Source organism: Topomyia yanbarensis, chromosome 1, assembly GCF_030247195.1.
Source record: "Topomyia yanbarensis strain Yona2022 chromosome 1, ASM3024719v1, whole genome shotgun sequence".
Lineage (NCBI taxonomy): Eukaryota > Metazoa > Arthropoda > Insecta > Diptera > Culicidae > Topomyia > Topomyia yanbarensis.
In genome coordinates this window covers 81,556,577-81,581,545 of record NC_080670.1, presented here as the reverse complement: position 1 = coordinate 81,581,545, position 24,969 = coordinate 81,556,577, and the positions used below count along the sequence as shown (strand labels likewise).

General features: G+C 38.3%; 1 long non-coding RNA gene across 3 annotated transcripts; it reads left to right on the top strand.

Annotated features, from left to right (window-relative positions):
* The first annotated feature begins 760 nt into the window (after positions 1–760).
* Positions 761–4,075, top strand: LOC131693895 (uncharacterized). 3 transcript variants are annotated; one of them, XR_009306353.1, is made up of 5 exons: positions 761–846; positions 985–1,095; positions 1,168–1,470; positions 1,553–1,785; positions 2,088–4,075. It is a non-coding gene; the product is annotated as an uncharacterized LOC131693895 (long non-coding RNA). The 3 variants fall into 3 exon arrangements; XR_009306351.1 differs by having other exon boundaries at positions 780–1,095; positions 2,088–3,204; positions 3,264–4,075; XR_009306352.1 differs by having other exon boundaries at positions 781–1,095; positions 2,088–3,028; positions 3,091–4,075.
* Positions 4,076–24,969: the final 20,894 nt, after the last annotated feature.

Genomic DNA, 24,969 nt, shown 5'->3' with positions numbered 1-24,969 from the left:
AATTAAAGCTCTGCAAATGCTTCATATAAAAAATTAAGAAGCACAGTCGTGCAGCAAATCAACGAAAACTGTCACGTTAACAATATCATCCCCGTATATACAGGCAAGGGTTCTAGGGAGACGTGCTTACACGAACTATCTCCACACGTCCCTGACATCGTGATTAACAAATTTATGTCATGATACGGAGAAGTGGCTTCCATAAGAGTTGTAACTTCGCATTTTTCCCGGGTTTTTGTGATGAGAATGCTCCCGTAAAAACCAACTTTTTCATACGTAACCAATTTATGCGGATCAACCGAAAATGGGACATTTCATCAGACAACAATCACGCCCAGTGTCTCCAAGCCAACAACCGGCACCACCAGCAAAGAAGCGAACGTAGAAGAGGACGGATGCATTTGTCCGTGCGCACTATTGCTTTCTTCGAAAATACTTTGAATTGGTTTCTCAATATTTTGTAGTGTATTTCGTCGATTGAAGCAATAAAACTCGTTTTTTAAACTTGTACACAAAGTAGACAACTCACTTAAGAACGTTTGTTTTAACAAATGTGAACTATCAAATAAAGTTTTCATTTTTTGCGCTTTCCTCATATAACAATTTAATAAGGTTCCAAAGAAATCACTATTGCTTTTTTATTGGTCTTCTATGATTACCGGATGTGTTCGCTTACCTTTCGGGTAAAAACACGGGCCCCCAAATACGACCCGGGCCCCAGGGCAATTGCCCTGGCTGCCTCCCCCTCTAATCGGGCCTGAACAGCACATTCAAACACAGTAGCAGCAGCATACTATACTGTACCATGCGGTGTGCAGGACTTTTTTATTCAGTTGGTGCGGCAAGGTGAGACATTTTTATTACCTTTTTTATTTCGAAAGGATCAGTACCGTGTTTAGTACATTGTAATGTAATACCCTATTCTTCTTTAAAAAGCTCGAGTTCACTCATTTACGGATATTTTTTTATTATGATTTTTTTCAGATCGAACACCAACAACATAATATCATGGTAATCACCCAGCAAGAAAACGCAGTGATAATGGGCCAACAGAAAACACAACATCAAGATGCTCGGAAAGGACTTTCTCTTTCGGTATGTATTTACCAGTAGCATCCCTCCTCCAAACATTCCTTTGTATATCTAAATGTCCTTATCAATTCACAGAACAAACATAATGGCACGTCATCTTCAATCGGCTAACCGTTTGGAATAAGCGCTCATCATCGGTTTCATGGCAGGGAAGTGAGCAGGCAAAAGAAGGCATCGTTTTTTCCGCAAGGTCGCTCTGGTCAAAATTTCAGCGAATTGCAAGGAATAAACCACCCGAGGGACAGTACCCGTGCTGATTCAGGACGATTTCCCATACTTTGTACCTTGCTATTGAATTTTAATACCCGATCGAAACGATGGCAAGCGCTGCCGATAACTGGGTCAAAAAGACGACGGATCAAGAAATTTCTGCACTCGGTAAGTGTTTTTTTTTTGTTATAACCTATTTTTGAAGCGATCATTGGGATGGGATTTGAATTTTTCTTTTCAATACAAATAGGTTAGCGAACTGATTACATATCATCAAGGATAAGGATTCAGAGCCGGCGGCTGGCAGTCCAGAGAAAGAGAATGCGGAAAAACCTAGTCCACCGGCAGTAGAACCAAAGCTGCACCTGATGTTTGGAGTTCGGTAGCTACAGAAGTTCTGACTCTAGCAGCTCCTGAAGAAAAACAAGCTGCAAGAGAAAATGGAGAAACACCTTCCTCCGCGGAAGATGCAGAGGCATTCAAGTAAGTCGAAATCTGCAGAAAATTTTGATTAGGACATAAGGAACATTGACAGCCTCTCTTTGTTTACTTTCTCTTTCGATTATGACGTCACTATAACACTTTGCACTAATTTTCCAGTACATAGCCGATGGTTTTTACTAAAATATTAGGCAAAGAGTTGAGTACTAAATATTGAAACGACCGAGTAACAAACAGAAGAGAAAGACCCCAAAGAGAATCTCATTGTTGCTTACGTCTTATTCTAAATTTTCTCCCGAAATATTTAGTATCAGCTTTAAAATTATCCGTGACTAATCTTTTAGCCCGGCGGATGCAAGTTTGCTAATGAAAGATGTTCACTAAGGTCTAGTAGAATCAAAGCTGGATCTGAAGGTGCAGCGAAAGGATTCTTCTTCGCCGGTTGGTTGGTTAAAACTTTCGAAGTTTTGCACGTGAAGCCGGGATTACTTCAGGGAGTCTATACGATGGGTTTCAACGCCCTTCCAAGATTCAGGAGATGGCTCTGTTGGCCGGTCCGCCACGGAATATAATCGCCCAGAGTCAGTCGGGAACAGGAAAAAACCGCTGCCTTTGTGCTGGCAATGCACAGTTGAGTCCATCAGTTAAAAAACTATCTGCAGGTGATTTGCCTTTCCCCCACGTATGAGCTGGCAATTCAGAAGGGGGAAGTAGCTGCCAAAATGGCAAAGTTTTGTCCGGAAATCAAACTTCTATACGCCGTTCGTGGTGAGGAGACCGTCAAAGGGGCGAAGCTGACTAATCATATCATCATCGGAACACCCGGCAAGCTAATTGACTGGGGTATAAAGTTCAGGACGTACGACCTAGTTTTTCCTTTTTGTACTGGACGAGGCGGGTGTTATGGTCGGTGTTCTTCTTGGCCACGTACGAGCGCGAGGTAATGGACTTTGCCGAGTACATCGTACCCAATCCGATCGTCATTCGGCAGGCGCGGGAGCAAGAATCACTCGATAACATCAAACAGTACTACGTCAAGTTCCGCAACCAGGACGAGAAATTGTGTGATTACCGTCGGACAAGCGATCATTTTCTGTCATATGATGTATAGGACAGTTGTAAACGTCCAAGTGAACTTATTTTCAGAACTGTTAATCGATCGAAACAGGTACGAAAAACGACCGGTTGGTTGACCTGCAGGATGTCCCAGGATGGTCACTCGGTAGCGGTACTGTCCGGTAATCTAACGGTGGAGCAACGGTTGGAACGAACGTTTTGTCCAGGGGTAAGTTCCACCACTTGATTCTGGCTACAGCACCAGGTTACGGAGAGATTCTTTCGTCTTAGGTATCGACGTCGAACAGGTGACCATTGTCGTCAACTTCGACCTGCCGATGGATTAGCAGGGACGAGCCGATTGCGAAACGTATCTACATCGAATTAGACGCACCGGTAGATTCGGTAAGTGTGACTCATTCTTGTGATCCTATAGATTGTATTTCTTCCCACTTCTTTAACAGAACGGAATCACCATCAACCTAGTGGGCAGTGATCGAAACATGATGATTTGCAGATCAATCAAAAAACACTTCCGGAAAAAGATTCAGTTGCGCGGAGAACTCGGACGAAATTGAAAAGATCGCACCGTAAAGTGTTTTCGACCAGCTACTGGTCATACTTGTTTTGATTCTGAATTTATAATTTTATATTTTTTTAATTTACAAATGTAACCAACAGGGTATCGCAAGCTAATAAATTTACAATTACAATTACAATCTACCCAGTTCTATCCAAACATTTGAAAAGGGCCTAACCACAAAATGTAACAAATTGAAATTTCATGTTTTCCATCAACAAATATCTACCCGAGCACGTACATAACGCAACATTTGATTATGAAGAATTTTGATAGCGATTTTACAACAATTTATAAAAGGGCCTAATTGATTTTTATGACCGAACTGATTATGAAAAGACCTAACTAATTGAAAAGTGCCTAACTAGCAATACACTCGTTTTAAATGGATTATAACGTATTATTGGATTATGTCTGATTGTAAAAGGCTTATAACATCTTTTCCATAATTTACATACAGGGTCAATTTGACCATCAAATTAGAATTCAGTTAATTCGTCTAACTTTCGGTGTAATATCAGACTTGAACAGCATTTTTTGTGTGAGGTATTCTGCCGCTAGAAGCAAAACTGTCCCATGTTCTATGGGAATCCCTATACACATGGGACAATTATGCTTCTGGCGGTAGTAATACAAGTAGTAGCAATATGCGCAATTCCTTAGTGTTTCATGCAATAAGAATTACCACGAATTACTTATGGCAATAAATTTCAATTACGATTCTCACAATTGTTATACCAAAAATAGGTTTGTATCCGTACTGATTATTGGTAGCATTCCTTGAGACTTCCGGAACCTTTAGTAGTAGCCATTGTTATCATAATCGATTTTTAACGTAGTTTAAAGCCTAGGGTTTGGTTCGACCTGAAACCGGTTGAGTCGGAGTCGGTTGTTATATTTGCGTTATATTTCCGGATTCCGAAACGTGTTTCGAAAGGTAGTTTCCCCGAGACTTGTGAAAGCGGTAAAGGCGGCCAAGGCAATCAGATTTGCTTCTTAATGGTCAAACGCCGATTTAGACTTACGATTCGGACAATTACAATAGATTTGGTTTGAGCGAATTTCGATCATTTCTCTGGGTCTTCTAGAACCGGTAGAAGCAGCCAATTTAGATAGAAATTGGCCAGCCAATGATTTAAATTTCCGATTGCAGGAATTGTGCTGTCTAAATTGGTCAGACTGAACTTCCCCGAGACATCCGGAACCGTCACAAATAAGCATTATGATTAATCATTCTCGAAATATGATTCACGCTGAGTACGTCACTTCCCTGAGAGCTTCATGAATGGCAAATAGGTTTACAATTGTTACCGATTTCATACACATCCGTGATGAATTAATAAAATACATCATTTAAAACATTTAAATGACAACAGAAATATAAAAAAGAAATAAACAAACAACAGCTGATGTCGTTTTCCAGTTATCAAAAGCGACATCTAACAGCAAACACACAGACTAGTTTTCGCGAGCAAATGTCAAAATTCCGCACGGAAGAAGGAAAAATATTTCGCGACCTCATTTCGCAAGAGGTGCATACTAAGCTTAACGAATTTGATTCGCTAGTTGGACCGACTGACAAATGTCAAAAACTCTCCAAAGGAGATGTTGGCAGTGTAAATGCATCTGTTCTTATCTCTAAATATTGTCAGATTGATTGTCAAAGTAAATTTGGCAAGAGATTTTGACGTTCAGATGCTTTTTAGTTGGACAATGGTCCAAATAGCGGAGGTCCAACCAAAAAGCGGTCCAGTTAAAAAGTGTCCAACCAGCGAATCAGGACTGTACACCACAACACAATATTATCCCTCGAAAATATGATGAACCACCGGATGAAATGAGATGGTGATGATGTAACAGGTGTGATCTGTGTCCTGCCATGCGTACCTATTAGCAATTAAATCCAGCGTTTTTGAACTAAGCGCTGCAGAGTATGTGATAAACCATTATCGTTGTGATCTTCTTTTTACTACTGGTCCTGAATTAAAAACTTTGCGCGAGAAAAATACACGCATTTTCTTTCTTCTCGAATCTTAGTTTCCACAGTCCCCACAATCATCACCATTTGTTCGCAGCGATTTTCGATTTTCGTTGGACACTATCATTAGCTTTCGTATTGGCCTCCACATATACAAATTTTTGGGCTTTTACAAGCTTCAAAGCCAATGAAATTTCGCTTCTTGCTAGCATCCCATCAATCGGATCCTGGGACACATCATGCCCAGCTTGACATAATGCTACATCTTCCAGTTCAATCCAAGCTGCTTAGATGCACTAATTTTTACTTCCACGCAGAAAACATACAGCATAATCAAAACTGTGGGTAATTGAATACAAACAAATACTGTTCATTGTATCAAACGACAAAATAATTGGTGTGAATCGAGGTTTGAAAGTATATTTTCATTAAAGTTACAATAAACTTTTAATTTCAATAATTGTTTTAATTTCTGTAAACTTTAAAAAAATGTTATTGATCTCAATCAAATAATTTATTGTCTCACAACCGATAGTTTTATTTATTGAGCTCAATCCATAATTTTATTTAAAATAAAAATCTTTCACGAGTCGAATCAAAATTCACGCAGAACACTTCTGCATAACATTTATCGCGAGATCCTATTTTTTACATTTTCCTTTGTTTTGCCTCCTTTCTGCGAATAGCAACGTCGGTTGGAAGAAGTTACCAAATATAGACACTCGCTGTAAACCGAAACGATAAGTTTCCATTTCCCAACCTGTTTGCCAACCGCCGGTGCGGTGTCGTGTTATGATGACGGTTAGTAAATAGCTTATACCCACGCCCGGTGCTGATAGTCTAAACAGTTCTATTGAAGCAGGGTACCTTTTAATGAAATCGTAGCCTTATCCACAATACGAAAAACAGCGGGGTTTCTAGAAAAAACACGGAAGGTAACTACGGCCCCACGATTGCTGTCACTAAAAACATTTTAACCCATTATGTCCTAGCGTATGAAATTTCATACGCAAAAACAACACATTTCTGGATCATACTTGTTATACAATAAAGCCGTTTTCAAACTTCTGGTCTTCTGTGAATGTTAACTAATACCCTATAGTTTATAATGTGTATGCTCAATAATCATTTTTTATTAAATTCCATTGTGTTTTCGAATGTCAAAGTTGGATAATTTTTTTTTTTTTTTATCCCTTTATGGGCAGCTAGGGCCGAGGGTGGTGGCTAGCGGGTTTCATACATCCTTGACCTGACGGACAAAGCTATGGTGCCTTGAACACAGGCAACGCAGATCCAAGGCCATCATTGAAATGATAAGTTCTGCGTTTGAAATGTACTTCCCCCGGTTGCCAGACAAATACCTGTAATTATTACTTGTTGCTTTGTATGTATGAATCTAATGTTCAGTCCTGGGTGGTGTATGCGTGGAAGGTGTGGTTTTTAGCGTTCGAGTCCAGGAGTGCATATCTGTCTGGGTTAGCGGGGGCGTTTACCAATTGTGCAACAGTGCGATCGCCAAAGGCTCGAGCACCTGAATGCTAGCGCGTCTCCAACCCCGCGCGCACAGATTCGATCTTAGATTCGTGTGGCCACACGAATCTAAAATCGAATCCACGCACGCAAAGTCAGAGACACGCCAGCACTCAAACGCTCGAGCCCCCGGCGACCACACCACCACACAACTAGTAAACGCATATTCACGTGTATTCTTGAACGATCGCGCGCGGACCGTGAATATGATAATTAATTTTTAGTGTATGGTAGAGGAACGTGTTGTCTGGCGAATATGAGCATCATTCTTGATTGGTCCAACTGAAGGCATGAGTCGAGAGTAGAGAATTCCGAACGTAGCCGGTCTATGATCGCGCGAGTGGTGGGTTAATGCTTGCGACCGCGGTTGTAAAGTTATAGGTGCTGAAAAGTTCACTTAAGTAAGGGGGTGTTTTAATGTTGGCGAAATTGCGAGCGTAGGTGTGTGTGGATGATTGAAATTGTAATGTAAGTTCGCGTTTTGACCAGGTTTGTGTTATCGCGAAAGTTAGGGGCGTTTGTGCGTTTTGGATGTGAGTGTATATGAGAGAATATGCACTTGATTGTGTTAGTGAGTATGAGTATGAACCTAACTTAAGATATAGTAATAAAAGGAAAAATAACATGCCGAATGTTTCTTTTTTAGGTCACTAACCGTGCAATGCAGAATGCCCAAAAACTCTGAACTAGGCCTCGTCGAGTCCAATCTGTCCGTCTCGTCCTGTCGTGTCTGGGGTTTCCAGGTTACATGCATTCACCAGATGAGACTAGCTTATGTCAGTTTACTTGTGCACTGGTTTCGTGGAATCGAGGCGATCATCGAAATGATAGATCCTACGAGTGAATGCACTTGGCCCAGTCACCTGTCAAGCATTTGTGTATTTGTTTGTGTTGAGGTATATGTGGAGCCTGTAAATAATATTTTAATACCAATATTATTGTATTTGTTAAAATAAGAAACGTGTACTACTTGCAGTTTGTTGATCGTTCCTACTTATCTGATTCCATCGAGTATGAGAATACATCTCCATTGTTCTAAAACCTGGCGACGTCTGATGGCAGAGAAGAATCATTGTTGGCAGCAATGTTGCTCTTCTTGGATGTATGAGCTCGAAAAGGTCATCACAAGAATATAACGCATGAGACCGAAAATAAATAAAAATAAAATAAAAAGAAGAGTTAGTATTGTTATTGAGTATTAATAATGCGCCGATTTTTTTCGAGAGTTGTCTTACTGGAGCTGTAGAGCTAATTGATTCAATTAAGGCATGGACCTAGACTTCTGGAATCGAGGATAGAGACTTCAGGACGTGAACGACTCATAAATGCGCGAGAGCGGGGGACTGTAGGTTCACGCTTAAGACTGCATTTGAGTGATTACAAGTGCTGAGACGTTCATATTATCACCGAGATGTTATAATGTCTGGAAGAGCGCGAGTATAGGTTGCGTGGATGGTCGCGAAGGGCTCAAGCATTTTTATATTTGTTTGTCGCGTGTATGTGACTTTGTGTGTATACATTCGATTTTTATGTAGTTTAGTGAATATGAGCATTATATTTTTGATTGGTCGACCTGACGGCATTGGACTTATGCTACTAGGGCCTAGAATAGGGGATTCCGGACGAAACCGATGCATGATCGCGCGAAAACGGGCATTTGGAGGTTCACTCTCGAGACCGGGATTGTTAATTTAAAAGTGCTAAACCATTCACTTAGTCACCGGGGTGTTATACTTTTTACGAGATCGTGAGTGTGGTCGCGCGTGGATGATCGCGAAGGACTCGAGCGTTTGTATGTGGACGTTTTTGTCGCGTGTGCTAGTATGTAACTTCGCGTGGACACATTATTTTTGTAAGCGTGTGGCCATTCGCATGTTCGCGTATTCTTCAATGACCGCGCGTGGACGTCTTATCTAGTTTTTATTTCTATTGGTCCAACTAACGGCATGAATTTGGGCTGCTAGGATCAAGGGCGGAGACTTCCGGACGTGACCGATTCATGATTACGCGAGCTTAGGTTCTTAGGTTCCAACGTTCACCTAATCAATCGGGATGTTTGAATATTGGCGAGAACGCGGGCGTTCGTATTTGTGACCAGGTTTGTGTTATCGTGTAGGCCACGTTTGTACATTTCGAATGAGAGATTGATAGTGTATATGAGAGAATAAGAAATTTGCTTGCAGAGAGAATTGGGCCCTAAACCCACATTGTATATTATTTGACCATGGCAGTGGATAATAAAGGTCGCCAAGTTAAGTACTAAAATTGATCACAATGTAGCTTAACTAAAAAGAAAATATTCGTATCCCAAGTTTCTGTGATATAATCACTGTAATACTGCTTTGGTGGAAAAGCCCCCGGACCACATCAAGGTACAGTATCATGCCGAGGGAATAATCATTTTTTATTAAATTCCATTGTGTTTTCGAATGTCAAAGTTGGATAAAATTCAAACCAAAATGTGAACAATACATATTATTAATTTTCTCTTCTAAATCACTAATTCTTGTTTCGGATTGTGAACGAATGGCCATAAGAGATGTGAAAGATGTGGCTCAGTGCGAAAAAATGGAAGAAATTGGTGAAACAATTGCAAACATTCTGCTGGTAGTTCAACGTATGACATTTCATACGCTAGGCTGAACCGATATCTTTTTTCCCAAGGCAAAATTATTTCCTCTTTAGGATTAGGAGGAGATTTACAACTTTCACGCTGATTTTAAAGTTGAATCAGTACATTCAAGGCTAACAAATGCTTAATACGTAGCAAATCATACCTGGTTCTACCCGGAATATTTTTTATGTAAATTCTCGTAAGAAAATGTTCTTTTTCTTAAAATAATTACTAAGTTTGAGGGAAAGATGGTTTGATGCAACGAACCAATCATGAGACGAAACGGCACGAGAGAGGAGAGTAGTGTTAAAATCATTCAAAAAAGCTGCTAAATGAATGATCTCGCAAGGTTGAAGATATTATTCGATTTTATGCTGAGTATAAAGATTTTAGCCGAATTTTCTCTGTAATGATTTTTTGATACCCTATCAGCCCAGCGTATGAAATTTCATACGTTAGTTTTTTTCGCAACGAAACGGTCCAAAGTGGTTATTTTATTTTTCCCATACTTAATTCGACATAATATGAGAGCTCACGAAGTATTTTATAAATTACCAAAAGTTTTAACATAGCTGGGTTATAATGGGTTAAAAGTCCTTCCCTCAATTGCCCATTCTCCAATCGCTCGGTCGACTCCTTACCGTCTGGGATCTAGATGGAATTGTAGAAGTCCCACAATGGATTGGCTCATAAAAATACACTGAAATCCGGAGACACACCTCAAAAAGTAATCGCAATATGTAACGAAACCCTGAACACGAAGTACAAGGAACGCAAGGTAATTTACGCAGACGGATTCAAATGCGAAACGGCCGTAGGGATAGGCATTATATGTAACAACATGGGGACTTGCCATAAATTATCTAGCACCTACTCCATCTGTCTGCTAAATGCTGAGGCGGCAGCCATTCATGGATATTCGTATTTCGAGGAGAGAGCAGCAAATCTCCCGGCTACAGACCAGGCACACGATGCTGACCCACAAGGGCCTATATCAGGGAAGCATTCGCACAAATTGCCACATATGTAACGTACCACTCACTGTTGAGCACCTCATCACCAGATGTCCTGAATACAGTGAGCTTAGAGAACTACTTCAGATCGGGGAACCCGTAAAGGAAGAACAGCTGATTTGTTCTCTAAAAGATGCACAACTGTACATCCAAATCTAAAATAGCATAACAAAATTAGAATTACTGAAATGTAGCTTACCATTCAATAGTGACGAATGAACTTGGTTTAAAATTACTCCCTAATAAACACAATAATCAATCAATCAATAAAATAAAAATATTAAAATCTGATATACTTTGATTAACCCTATTGAAGGTAGTTTTCCTTTTACCATTACAAAAATCACAACTCCTTGCTACGGTGTTAACAGAGAAGATTCTATTTTATCACCCACACGTTAAAGTTAAATTGAAATCCCACAGCAAAACTTACCATTAATTCGGTCCACATGTGGAGATATTCAATAGTTGCATCGTAGAATTGGCACAGTGGTTTTAAATGATCTCCTAAGTTACTCAGCCTCGAAATCTTTTCTTCCATTTTACTCAACTGAAGCTTGTTCTGTGGCAGCTTCAGCTGTTTTCCAAATTCTCTGAAACTGTGCATCATCATGGTTTCCACAGTAACCAGTTCAACCCTCAACAGATACAAAATCATTGCGTAGGTCAGCCTAAACTGAGATTCTAATCTCATTGGTTTACCTAGGATCATATTCCTCAACTCACTTTCTTCTGGTATACCCATTTTGCATAATATTATAACTGTACCGTTTTGGTCCAATCCACGGCGTCCAGCACGACCAGCCATTTGGGTGTATTCAGCTGGGCGCAACATACGGGACGTTTGCCCATCAAATTTTGTTGTCGAATCGAAAACTACCGTCCTAGCAGGCATATTAACACCCACTGCAAATGTTTCTGTCGCAAACAATATTTTGACTAAACCACGAGCGAATAGCATTTCGACAATTTCTTTCAAAATTGGTAGTATGCCGCTGTGATGAATACCAATTCCTCGCTGCAGACAATTCTGGACCTGGATAACCTGGGGAAGAATTCGATCCGGAGGTTTTAGCTTCTGCAAACATTGCTGGAAAAACGATGTGATGAAGTATTTTTCTCGTGCAGTTGTAAGGTCGCATGGCATCAGTGCATTAGCATTATTATCACAGCGATTACGGGAGAGCGTGAATGCCACCACTGGTAATTTATCATTTTTCTGTAGATGATCAATCAGTCCTACCCAGAGAGTTTGCTCTTGCTTTTGATTAAACATGACTTGGCGTCCGCTATTTTTATTATTTTTGGAAAGTTTCAGAGAAGTAGCTTCTTTCGCTTTTCTGTAGCCTTCCATCAAGAAAATGTTTTGTTCGTCTACAATTAGGAAAATGTCATCCTTGGACTTGCCTCCACAACCTGTTTAAATGTGATAATAGATTAGTATGTTATTACATTCATCACACGTACCATACCGGTGTAAAGATAATGTTTAAGAGGCACCGGTCTTTTTGGAGAACTGACGACGTACACGCGCTTCTTTTTAGTCTTACCAACCCAATTAGCAAACTCAAGCGTGTTAGGTACTGTTGCGCTTAACATCACTATACAGACATGGTCTGGTAATAATATGAGAACTTCCTCCCACACGTGGCCACGATCGGCGTCCGTTATATAATGAACCTCATCGAAAATGACATACTCTAAATCACGTGTTATGTCGCTACCACAATACAGCATCGACCGGAGAATCTCCGTTGTCATAATCAAACAAGATGCAGTAGGATCGATTTGGATATCACCAGTAATGAGACCAACGTCCTCGAAAGTGGTTTTGAAATCTCGATATTTTTGGTTCGATAACGCTTTTATCGGCGACGTATATATAGTTTTGGTCATATGTTTTTTAGATAATGCGATAGCATATTCCGCAACAACCGTTTTACCCGCTGATGTATGAGCTGCTACAAAGACGTGATTATGCTCTTCCAATTTAATAATTGCTTGTTTCTGAAATATGTCTAATTCAAAGCGGTATTTATGTGCCATATCAGTAATCTTATTGTAGAAATCGGATACCGGACTAGATACATCTAAAAGTTCGGCCCATTCTACCGATGTAACCGAATGTGTATTAACATTCGCAATATGTAGCACTTGTTTTGCTTGAGCTGCTGTTTCCAGCAAGGAATCGTCTATAGTTTCATCGAAGGTAGCAGTTTTTAGGGTCGAATAATCTATTTTTGTTTCGCCATAATCTGAATTCCACATGGTAAAACTTTCAAGGTCATTTTCAATTACCGATAGCAGGTCTATAATGTCACTTTTGGAGCTCTTCAGTTCTTCAAAGCTCAATCCATTGGTAAACCCTGGAGGACAAGTTTTCATGTTTTCTTCAAAAACCGTGTTGTTAATGCTTATCATTTGAAAAGTTTTCTCTGGTTCATCGAAACCACCAGGCCAAAATGGAATGTTTGATGCTGATGCCCCAGTAGAGCTTTCACTCGGACATGGTTCTCTTTGTAAAGACATCGAGTTTCGTGCATTACAACCAGCATTCACAGTATGAACTTCAACGAAATCGATTATATCTCCAGTTTCCTGATTTCGTTCCGGAACTACGCGCGTGCTTAGCGGTGCTAATAGTATGTCATATAACGATTCGATTGATGGCAGTCGTGGACAAAAATGGGGTAAAAGCTCATTTAAAGGAATTGCTGGCTCCAGAACAAACTGCCGAAGCACATCGTCGGTATCCTTAACGATAGACGGCGGCCTTTTCCACCAGGAATACTGAAAGATCCAATGTTTAATACTTTGAGCTGGGTTAGTATTCTTCGCTTACATCAATAGATACCATTACAGAACGTACTACAGACACTTTATACACAGACTGCTCTGAAATTTTATTTGCTCTAATCCACAGTTTATAAAGAACAGTTGCGCAAAGGCTGAAGCAAATCTACCTATCGAACACTCAAAATGTCTACCTATCGAACACGAAGAATAACAATGCTCGAATGCGTGGGGAGTATCGTTATTATGTGATCATAATTATAAGAAAAAATTCAATGATGTAATATTAACATTATTTCAAACCAGGAATATTTCGCTTAAAGATATAATTATTAAAAAAAATATATGCACTGATATTTAAATTTCGTACTATTTAAAACACCGGAACAGCTCTGGGTAGTGTTAATAATGTTCCACTGACAGTGGAAATATGAAAGTATTCCTCATAGTTAAAGTGCAACTAAAATTTTGACAAATTTGTGTATGCATTCCACTTATGTACTTATTCAAATTTATCTTACGCTGCAAATTCGACTGTTTTTGTCACTCCCCAATCAGACGGCAAGCGGCAAAAATCAATACATTTCGTTCTTAGTAGCGGATCAGTTGGAAACCAGAAAAGCTTAAATTCTTTATACGATGTTATCGTACTAATTTTCACAAAATAAAACTAAACACTTAATTTTAAATTTTAAAATGCGCAAAATTAACTTCTAACTGAAGCGTTCGGATGAAGTCATTTGAAATTTAACTAAAAATAAAAGGTTGCCAAAATTTAAAAAAGATCAATGATTGATCCAATGTTGCCAATCCTCTTTACGCAACTCTACCCAGTTAAGCTCAGCCGGAAATGAACCGGAATTCCGGCTGGATCCAGTTCGCATTCCGGCTCCAGTGACACAACCGATTCTAGTTAGAATCGGTTGTGTCACTGGAGCCGGAATGCGAACTGGAACCAGCCGGAATTCCAGTTCATTTCCGGCTGAACTTTACTGGGTACCATTAAAAACTCTGCTCTAATCAAGTAAAGCTAGTACACCCAGTAAAGTTCAGCCGGAAATGAACTGGAATTCTGGCTGGTTCCAGTTCGTATTCCGGCTCCAGTGCAACAACCGATTCTAACTAGAATCGGTTGTGTCACTGGAGCCGGAATACGAACTGGAACCAGCCAGAATTCCGGTTCATTTCCGGCTGAGCTTTACTGGGCACTGTTTGTCATAACGTGAAATCAAGCATGGTTTTTGAAAACACCGTAACTAACAAATGTAAACAAACTGAGATTATCACTCCCCCGCATTCTACGCATCTTAATGTACATGCTGACAAACATTCGTTTCATTATTCGGTAATGCAGCTGAAAAATGCGCAATCGAAATAATGACGAACAAACAACTGACACGTCAACTGTGCATAAATACAGTTTCGTCATGTTAGTTACGTTAGGTTTGGTACTGCTGTAACACTTACGTTATTTTAATTTAATCGGTTTTTGTAACTAAATCATTAAAATTTACTACAATCTTTCTACTAAAATGCTCAATATAGGTAATGTTTCCATAAGGGGAACAAGAGCACGCAGTTCCTTAATTCTAGCCAATATTTTAGAGAAAAAGAATACAAGTAATGTTATTCTAAGCACCACTAATGCACATTCAGCACATTTTTATTTTTGATTATCTAAATCTATCCTACAGTAGATCAAATCTAAATACTTGTGACAATGCGAGCAAAAATGAGACACTAAAATCGACTAATTGAAAAATGTCGAAAGTGTAAGAGTGATGCTCAGAATAACGTAACCTTTATTTGTCTTCAACACACTGCTCAAAAGTGACAAACTACAAATGTTGGTTGTCCTCATTGGCATACTGCCTCGGCGGAACAGTTAAGTTATAGAATTGATTAAAAAATGATAAGATTAGTCACCACAATTGACGAAACTGAAATAACGTAAGTGCAACAAAGATACCAAACGGGGGTAGGCGTAGCGTATTGGTAAATCGATTGCCTTGTACGCAACGCACCTGGGATCGAGTCCTGACCCCGCACATAGGGTTAGAAATTTTTCATAAGAGATTTTTCTAACCCGAAGAGGCGAATGACCTTATGGTTAAAACCTCTATAATCGAAATAAAAAAAAAAAAAGATACCAAACCAACGAAAGTAAAACGACGAAACTGTGAGCGTGATACAAATAACATCGTAACTTTAATTTTTCTTTAATCCGCTCTTTTAAATGTCTTGATCGCGAATGTTCGTTCCATTCGCGTACGGCGTATTTTGCTGTCCTAAATCTAAGAGAAGAGACGACAACAGGCTTCTTGCTCTTCTTAATTTTATCTACCAGGCCCTGTCGTAATTCCAAAGACAACAAGCATCCATCGTTGCCAAATTCCATTTGCAAGTTTTTCACAATTGCTGAAAATAATTGTACCTCAAATATCAAGCTCTGTCAAAAATTCACAATACTAGCTGCATTTAAAAATTGAATTTTATGTTTATTCGTGTCTCTCTTAACTTTACACGTAGTTATACCCAGTAAAGTTCAGCCGGAAATGAACTGGAATTCTGGCTGGTTCCAGTTCGTATTCCGGCTCCAGTGCAACAACCGATTCTAACTAGAATCGGTTGTGTCACTGGAGCCGGAATACGAACTGGAACCAGCCAGAATTCCGGTTCATTTCCGGCTGAGCTTAACTGGGTATCGTCATTCAGGGTATTTATTCAATTTGCATAAAATGTTCATGGGTATGAAAAGTAGCCAAAATAAATTCAGCAGCACTGTTTTTCATCCCGTTTGAAAATATTATGAACGCTCTTGGCTGGCAAAACGACCAATCAGAAGCTGGTTCAATATTGAGGTTAGGATTGGATCAAATTGGCTACGCGATTGTCTTCTCTTCTCTTAGTCCTAAATGAGCAAAGCATGTTTGTCAGACTTCTCCATCGACAAGTTTGCCAAACTTCTCCATCGACAAGTTTGACAAACTTCTCTATCAACAAGTTTGACAAACTGCAGCGTTGCGAGATGGATCAACTATGGTCTTAGCCTGTCAGAAAGACAAATCCAATGAAAAAAAAACTGCAGCGTTACGCTGTTTGAAGTTTTGACAAACTGGTCAGTACACTGTTTGACAAATCGACAAATAATCGCCTTGACAAACACGAATAAAAAGTTTGGCAAACTGTGTTTGATCAAATATTTGAAGAGCCAGTACACAGCAGTTCAAATTTATTTCACGAAAGTTGTCAAATATTTCACGTTATGACAAATAGTGCACTGGTAGCTTTACGCTCTATCAAGCAGCGTTGCCAATGTTCCAGATTTATCTGGAATCTTCCAGATTTTTCCCAACTGAACAGACATTCGTTCAAGCCAGACATTTTACCAGATTTTTTAAATTTTGCCAGATTTTTCCAGATATTCTGAATTCTACGTTTCAACCCAGCGGGGATACCATTATGCCAGATTTTTTTAAAGTTTCTAGCAAAAAGTCAAATCTCTTATTCTATCAGATTTTTTAAACTATAGAAGTAGTATCACACAAATTTTGGAAATCTGGGTCTTATTCGATAAATTCACTTCTATGGAGATCAAAATGTATACCAAATTTCGATGACTTTGAGGTCACTGTCAAGTGACAGATTTTGCCAGACATTTTTAGTTGAACTGCCAGATTTTCTTCGAAAATAGTGGCAACCCTGCTATCAAGTCACCATTTGCCAATTTTATTACATCCTTAATTTCCTCTTCACTTAATACCAATGGACTGTAGGGAAACACAAAGCCGGTTCCGTATTTTCATGATCACTGTTACACCAAATTTTCCTGTATGATTTCCAATTTGACTTCAAACGAATTCTCCGACATTTTGTCACTGAAATCCGCTACAAGAAATCGATGATGACTTTTATGTTTTCCGAGGTGTTAAATTACACTCTGCATCAAGAAGCTTTTATCACAGAGAACAGACATCCATGATCGAACAAAAATATTTAAAAAACGTGTGTAAACATTTGAATTAATATACGAAAAACACTAGCGCCTCCACACCAACCTATCCCAACTATCCGTCAAATCGATTCCGGAACCGGTTCGAAATCCTGGATGGATTCAGCATGGAATCTAGCTCAAAGAAAACAACCGATTCCGACTCTATCGGTTGACGTATTTGAGCTGGAATTCATCCTGGAAGTCCGAATCGGTTCCGGACTAGTTTGACTGGGTAGAGGAATAACTGCTGTCAATTCTGTCGCACTCAGCCACAAAAAAACATGACGACAGTAGCGCACCTGGTTTAGATATCCAAACTACCTTCGAAACCGTTAGAGATTTTACACAAGTTGAATGCTGAAGATGGACGTCTGTTCTCTGTGCTTTTATTCTCAGGTGGTACGATTATCTAAAACGCCGATCAGCCATGCTGGTTTTAAAAACGACAGCTAACAATATTGTTTACTAGTTACTACCCACTGAGACGTCCAAAAAATTGTTTCAAAACCGTTCAACACAGGTCCAACGATGGACGTTCGTTGAACGGTTATTTGGACGATGTCCAAATTGGTCCAACGAACGTCCCTCATTGGACGATTTTGAAACCAACCGTTCTTAGAGGGTAGTGATGAAAAAATCATCTCGATATATGATTGCTTGGATTTCAGTTTGCACACAAAGTTGTTTGCTGTCAGTTTTCACCCCCGCAGCCGGTTGCACGCTTACCACGCTTCGCACCTAGTTACTGTCAAAGAGGAATCAACATAGAACTCTAAACACCTTGTTCTGCATAATCACGAACAAAGGAGGACGATACAGTTGCTTTGACAATTCCAGTTTTTTTTATAAAAATAAAACAAATTTTCTGAAAAATCATTTGGCATCCCTGCGCTAACACAAATATTTCGACTAGAACATTTCAAATGGGCCGATAAACAAAACGTAAACAATTCCGGTTAATACTTCAAATGGACACTAACAAAGCTTTATACATACCTTAAACAAGCCGATTCTGAAGCCTGGCTGTTGGCGAAATAATTGATTATCGAAAAGGCACATAAGCAAAATAACTTGTTTTGCTTATTTTCCTTTTCACTTCCCCTCAAAAATTAACGGTTCATATACACCAAAAAACAAAACGGAAAAAAATTGTTTATGGGCCCTTTTCTTAATGAAAAAGACTATACTTGAAAAGGGAACAAAAACATCGCAACACCAAGAAAGGGATCAAAATAAACGTCACATAATCAGTTGCTGTAAACAAAAGGGCTCACCCGCACGCACTATAAGCTAACGTCTCGCCGAAAAGGGATTATGGGAGAGGGCACAAAACCAGTGCGATGTTTCAAAATGGACCAAAACATTTATCTGCAAAAATCGTTCAAAATACATTTTTTTTAATAAATCTGGTATATTATTCGGAAAAAATGGTTAATTTAACACGACATTGAGTTGTTTGGTCCTTAAATCAAGCTCCTGTTAATAAATGGGAATATAAAGTACGAGGTAATTTTTCAGACGCCATTTTCTCAACATGAGCATATCTATCTATCTATCTATCTATCTATATATATAAAAGTCAAAGTTTGTATGTATATTATTTATAGACTCCCAAGCGGCTTAACCGATTTCCGTAAAAATTTGCACACAGTAGGTATTTGGTATGGGGCGTGTTTGTGTGCTATTAGTTGGAGATTATCTGCCCGCCAGATGGCGCTTTGGAACAAATTGTGTTTTCCTCCTATTTCGCAGAGTGTCGCAGCAACGCGCGATGGGTATTAGCTAGTTGTATATAATGCCTTATGAAATGTTGACGTCGATTTCATGTGTTTGCACTCTTGAAAATTCATGAAGTTCAAACAGCACAAAATTTTTTTCACATGGCGATTTATTTGACGTACATGCCAGTTTGACTACATTTGACCAGAGTGTATGTAAAGAGAGTGAAGACAACTGCCATGATTGACCGTCAGTGATATTCCAAACGACCTGTCAAAATACATGAATTTGACTCGTTTGGAATGACACTGACAAATTATAATTGTTCCAATTTTGACAGTGTCGTCACTCTCCTTATATGCACTCAGCATTTGACAAACAGTGTACTGATCCATCAAACTTGTTTTATTATTGCGCACTTCCCACCAACCTGGACTCCGCACTTTGAAAGTGCGAGTGATCTCAAAACTGCCCAGTTAAACTCATTCCGGAACCGGTTCGGATTTCTGAATGGAGTCATTATGGATTCCAAATCAAATGCAACAACCGATTCCGACTCAGAATCGGTTGTTGTATTTGATTTGGAATCCATAATGACTCCATTCAGGATTCCGAATCAAATTCCGAATGGTTGGACCGGGTGCGAGCTGTCAAAAAACATGTATTTCAAGTGATAGAGATGGTACTTTCATAGACAGACCAGTCGAACTAACTGGTCTATGAGAAGAATTTAATGGAAGAATGGTAAGTGCGCAGTGCGGTTAGAATCCAGTTTTTTGTGCCACAAGCAATATGTTTGTCAAACAATATTAGGCGTACACAGAAAACTTCCATTACCTAGCAGTACACGCTCATTCATAAAAACTCAAACTTGAGTGTCCAGCCACTCAATTTCATAAAAAGTGCACGTAGTCAAAAAATGAGTTTGCTTCGTTTACTCAGTTTTGAGTTTGGGATGAAAATGTCAACTTTGAGTAGATTTTACTCAAAAAGCAAATGCAAAAAATAATCAATTCGTATTTTTAATATAGCAACAAAAAATCTCACCGCCACTTCAAATATCATTTACCTGAACCTCCAGGCGCTAACGATGCCTGGAAATTTAATCCGAGAATGTTTCTACTCCTATTTCATGTAAATCAGCGCCTCGTTGTAATGGCAGAAACTACAAAAAACAGGAAAGGGTAATTGATTTGAATAGAAGCAAAATTCAGATAAACTTACCTTTTAACTTTGTGAATGATCCGAATCAACTCTACAACTGCTATGTAAGCGACTTGGTCTTTTATCCAAGTTTTAATTAACGTCGAAGTTCATTAACTTTTTCTTGTCCATAAGTGCTTTTTTCACTCGAAATTTCGAAAATTGGATGGTTACTCACTAGTTGAGTTAATTTTACTCAAATAAAAACTCATTTTTTGACATATTGCTCCCATTTTTGAAATAGAGTGTTGTGTACTCAAATTTTGAGTAGTTTTGAATGAGCGTGTAGGTAATTTTAAATCTGTGCATCCTACTTCCTCCAACAAAAAACGAAAGAGAGGGAGTCCAAATTTACCCAAAAATAATGAGATATTCCCCAAAGCCGACTAAACTTCATCCCATTAATTTTCCCTCTCGCATGTTTTCCGGCAGTGTAATAAGGACACTCAAAAAAATTATCACTTATCAATCACATGCAAAAACATATAAATATTTTCCATAATACTTTTCACGTAAATATTACATTTTACACACATAGAAAATTGTGTTGTCAATCTAATTAAAATCAGTGTCCACTGCATGTATATGTCAAGTGAAGTTCATTTATTTTTCATCGGAATGTCACATACTTTCTAGATAAATCCATATAAATTTTTATGTGAATTTCACGTGATTATTAGTTGCATTTAAAATAACATTCATATGCATTTCTTATGTGATCAAAAAGAGTGGAAGACGGACAATGAATATGTAGGCATTGAATTTTATTGTAATGCATATTATATTTACATGATTTGCTTAATCGAATAATTATCTCCCAATATGTATAGCGGTTTCTTCTACCAAACATCCTTTGAGTTGATAGTGTTAAGAAAATCAGCAAACTTTGTTACAGTTTTCGTTGGTTCATATAATGCTTAGTTTGTTTCCATTTTCGCATTCTGAAAAGTGATTTCATTTTATAAGTATTGCTCTTCTTGTATATAATCGATTGAATTTACGTTTAAATACCTGCAATAAACTGTACGAGTATCTCCGGTCGTAATTAATTCGCCTTGTGCTTTTTAGTACGTGAAACCATATTGAAATTGTAAACTTTTTTCACATCGTATATTCATGTAATATTCATGTTCTTTGCACATAACACTTAAGTATGTGACAATCATATAGAATGTATGTATGGTATACCTGAAAGGCATTGGTATGGTATTTGAAATTCATAAATGTAGGTATGAATTTTAATTGCTGCACATGAATCTAATGTGATTGGTAATTTTTAATTTTTAATATTTACGTGCTTTTTCACTTAAAAATTATATGATTTTTTGGCTCAGTGGACAGCAAATTAAAATTACCTACTGCCCCGCTTGGAAGAAAAACGGGCAGCCAGCAAAAATCCGTCAGGATTCCGGCAGCTGTCAAAATTATCAAAATGGCGCTGCCAGAATTCAGCTATACCCCGCTTGGAAGAAAAACGGGCAGCCAGCAAAAATCCGTCAGGATTCCGGCAGCTGTCAAAATTATCAAAATGGCGCTGCCAGAATTCAGCTATACTCCTTCCAGTTATGGCAGGCAGATTCGCCTCACCGGTTCGGTTTTGTTTATTGTTGTTTCATTTTCGCCATATTTAAATTTTTCCAAGAAGGATAGTTTTGGCAGATGAAAAAATAGGAAGAAACAAAGATTTTGGTTTCAAACAAGGTAAGTAATATGGATTTCATGTCTCCAGACATGTTTTTATTATAAATTTACATAAAAAAAAATTAAGAAAAAATACAAGCAAAACCTGAAGCGATCTAAAACCGGTCCTGCCAGTGCGTGCCTGGCAGAAATCCGGCAGAAAAAACCGTTAATTACCGTAAGGCGAAAAATTCTGCCAGAAACGGTTGTTGCATTTGAGCCGGCCGGCTGGGCAGCGCTCTGCCAGCCAGACCCCCAGAAATTCTGCCAGAGTTTTTATTTCGCTGCCGGCTATCTGGGGGAAATCCTGCCAGGCACGTCCGAGCGGGTGGTAGGTAATGGATTTTAAGCGTGTAACGTCCGGTAACGCATCAATTCAAATCAATAATTCGTCAAAAGGGCGAAACTGTTTTTTGTAAACAAACTTGTTTCGCTCATTAGTCTGCTGCAGAGTGGAATTTCATGAAAAATATGCGTTAATGTAAATTTTTACCGTTCGTAGAAGTAATTTCAATTGTTTTCTGCTTTGAAATTATAGTGAATTAAGAGAAATCATCAAAATAAAAGTTTGTTTACAAATCTTATTCGCCCTTTTGCAAATTTAATATGGAAATATTTGATGAAAAAAGTTTAACAGTTGATCTCGTGTACTGGTCTTGTCAAATTTGTTTGTCTACGTACAAGGCAATCGATTTACCAATACGCTACGCCTACCCCCGTTTGGTATCTTTGTTGCACTTACGTTATTTCAGTTTCGTCAATTGTGCTGACTAATCCTATCATTTTTTAATCAATTCTATAACTTAACTGTTCCGCCGAGGCAGTATGCCAATGAGGACAACCAACATTTGTAGTTTGTCACTTTTGAGCAGTGTGTTGAAGACAAATAAAGGTTACGTTATTCTGAGCATCACTCTTACACTTTCGACATTTTTCAATTAGTCGATTTTAGTGTCTAATTTTTGCTCGCATTGTCACAAGTATTTAGATTTGATCTACTGTAGGATAGATTTAGATAATCAAAAATAAAAATGTGCTGAATGTGCATTAGTGGTGCTTAGAATAACATTACTTGTATTCTTTTTCTCTAAAATATTGGCTAGAATTAAGGAACTGCGTGCTCTTGTTCCCCTTATGGAAACATTACCTATATTGAGCATTTTAGTAGAAAGATTGTAGTAAATTTTAATGATTTAGTTACAAAAACCGATTAAATTAAAATAACGTAAGTGTTACAGCAGTACCAAACCTAACGTAACTAACATGACGAAACTGTATTTATGCACTGTTGACGTGTCAGTTGTTTGTTCGTCATTATTTCGATTGCGCATTTTTCAGCTGCATTACCGAATAATGAAACGAATGTTTGTCAGCATGTACATTAAGATGCGTAGAATGCGGGGGAGTGATAATCTCAGTTTGTTTACATTTGTTAGTGACGGTGTTTTCAAAAACCATGCTTGATTTGTATTGACAGAATTTGTTGTCAAAACGAAAAAAAGTTAAGGATTAAAACTCGGCGCTATTTTGCACTCAACCAAAATATCACTTACATTTCGTATGCAAAGACATGTAAATATTTTCCATAATACTTTTCACATGAATGTTATTATTTTCACACATAATCTGTTCTCTCTTCCGCCCTATAAAAACTAGTATTGATTACAGATATATCTTACGTGAAGTTCAGTTACTTGCTATCGGAATGCCACATATTTTCTATTTGAAACTTATATACCTTTTATATGATTTTCAGATGATTGTTAACTGAATGTATAATAGCAATCATGTTACGTGAAGTGGGTTTATCTGATATTCATGTGATTGTTAGTTGCTTGTATAATAGTATTCAAATGTTTTGTTAGGTAATGTAGCTTGGTTGAATAAATGTGCGGATAATCCTAGTAAAGTCCAGCTGGAAATTGAGCCGGTACTCTGACTGGCTCTAGTTAATAACCGATTCCAGTTACAAAACAATCACTGGAACCAGCTACTAACTAGAGCCAGCCAGAACTTTGGCACATTTTCCGGCTGGACTTACAGGTCTGTGTTGATCATTGATTTGTAATGCATTCTATACCATCTTGGAATCTTCAATCTGGAGCAGTTATAGCGGATATATATGTATTTCTAACGTCTTCACGTTTAATTAGAAAAATCACAAGTCCAGGAGCAATGTATTCGCCGCCGTACTGTTCCTTGACGCCATGTTGAATGTGTATGATTTTTTTCACATTATATATTCCCGTAATAATAATGTGTTTTACACATAAACCTAGAAGAATGTGAAGACACATAACATGTATGTGGGCCACGCTTGAAAGTTATTCATTTTGTATTTGAAATTCATCGGTGACTGTATAAGTTTTATTTGATGCATATGAATTTGATGTGCATAATCGTTTTTAAAATTTAGGTGTTTTTTCACATGAAACGTATGTGATTTTTTGGCTCAGTGTGATATTGTTGGTATTTCAGGAGGAACATGTGAAAAGGGCATAAGTCAAAATGTCATGTTTTGAGATAATCGCTGTTGAATATTAGAAAGACATTTTTAAATCCTATTTAAAAAAAAGATCATTGTTTTTGTCATTAAATCGCTCAGGCTGATTCCAAAATCCAAGCCACACCTATTCGTATATGTCTAACGCGAAAATTTGATTATTTTGTCACGGAAATCGCAAAATAATGCGATGTGCCCATTTCATATTGATGTCCACGATATGCCGTTTACTGGCGCCCCTGCTCAATTGACAGCTGTCGATATGTCTCGTTCGCATGTCTCTTATTGGAATTAGATTTACGTTATGCCCAATGTTTTTAGTATAATACGCTTGTCAGCAATCAGTCAAATCGCATAGATAAACAGTATTTTTAGTAATAAAATAAACGAGTTAATGGTGATAATGTGTATTCATTAAATTATTGTGGAAAATATGTGGAAATCTATTTATTTAAAAATTATCTTCCTCTTCCGGTGGATCTAAGTCGTCCTCAAAATGATTCGGTTGTTGATTTTTTTTCTTCCTGCTACGTTTTGGAGCTACCAGGTTCTTCAGCAATGTT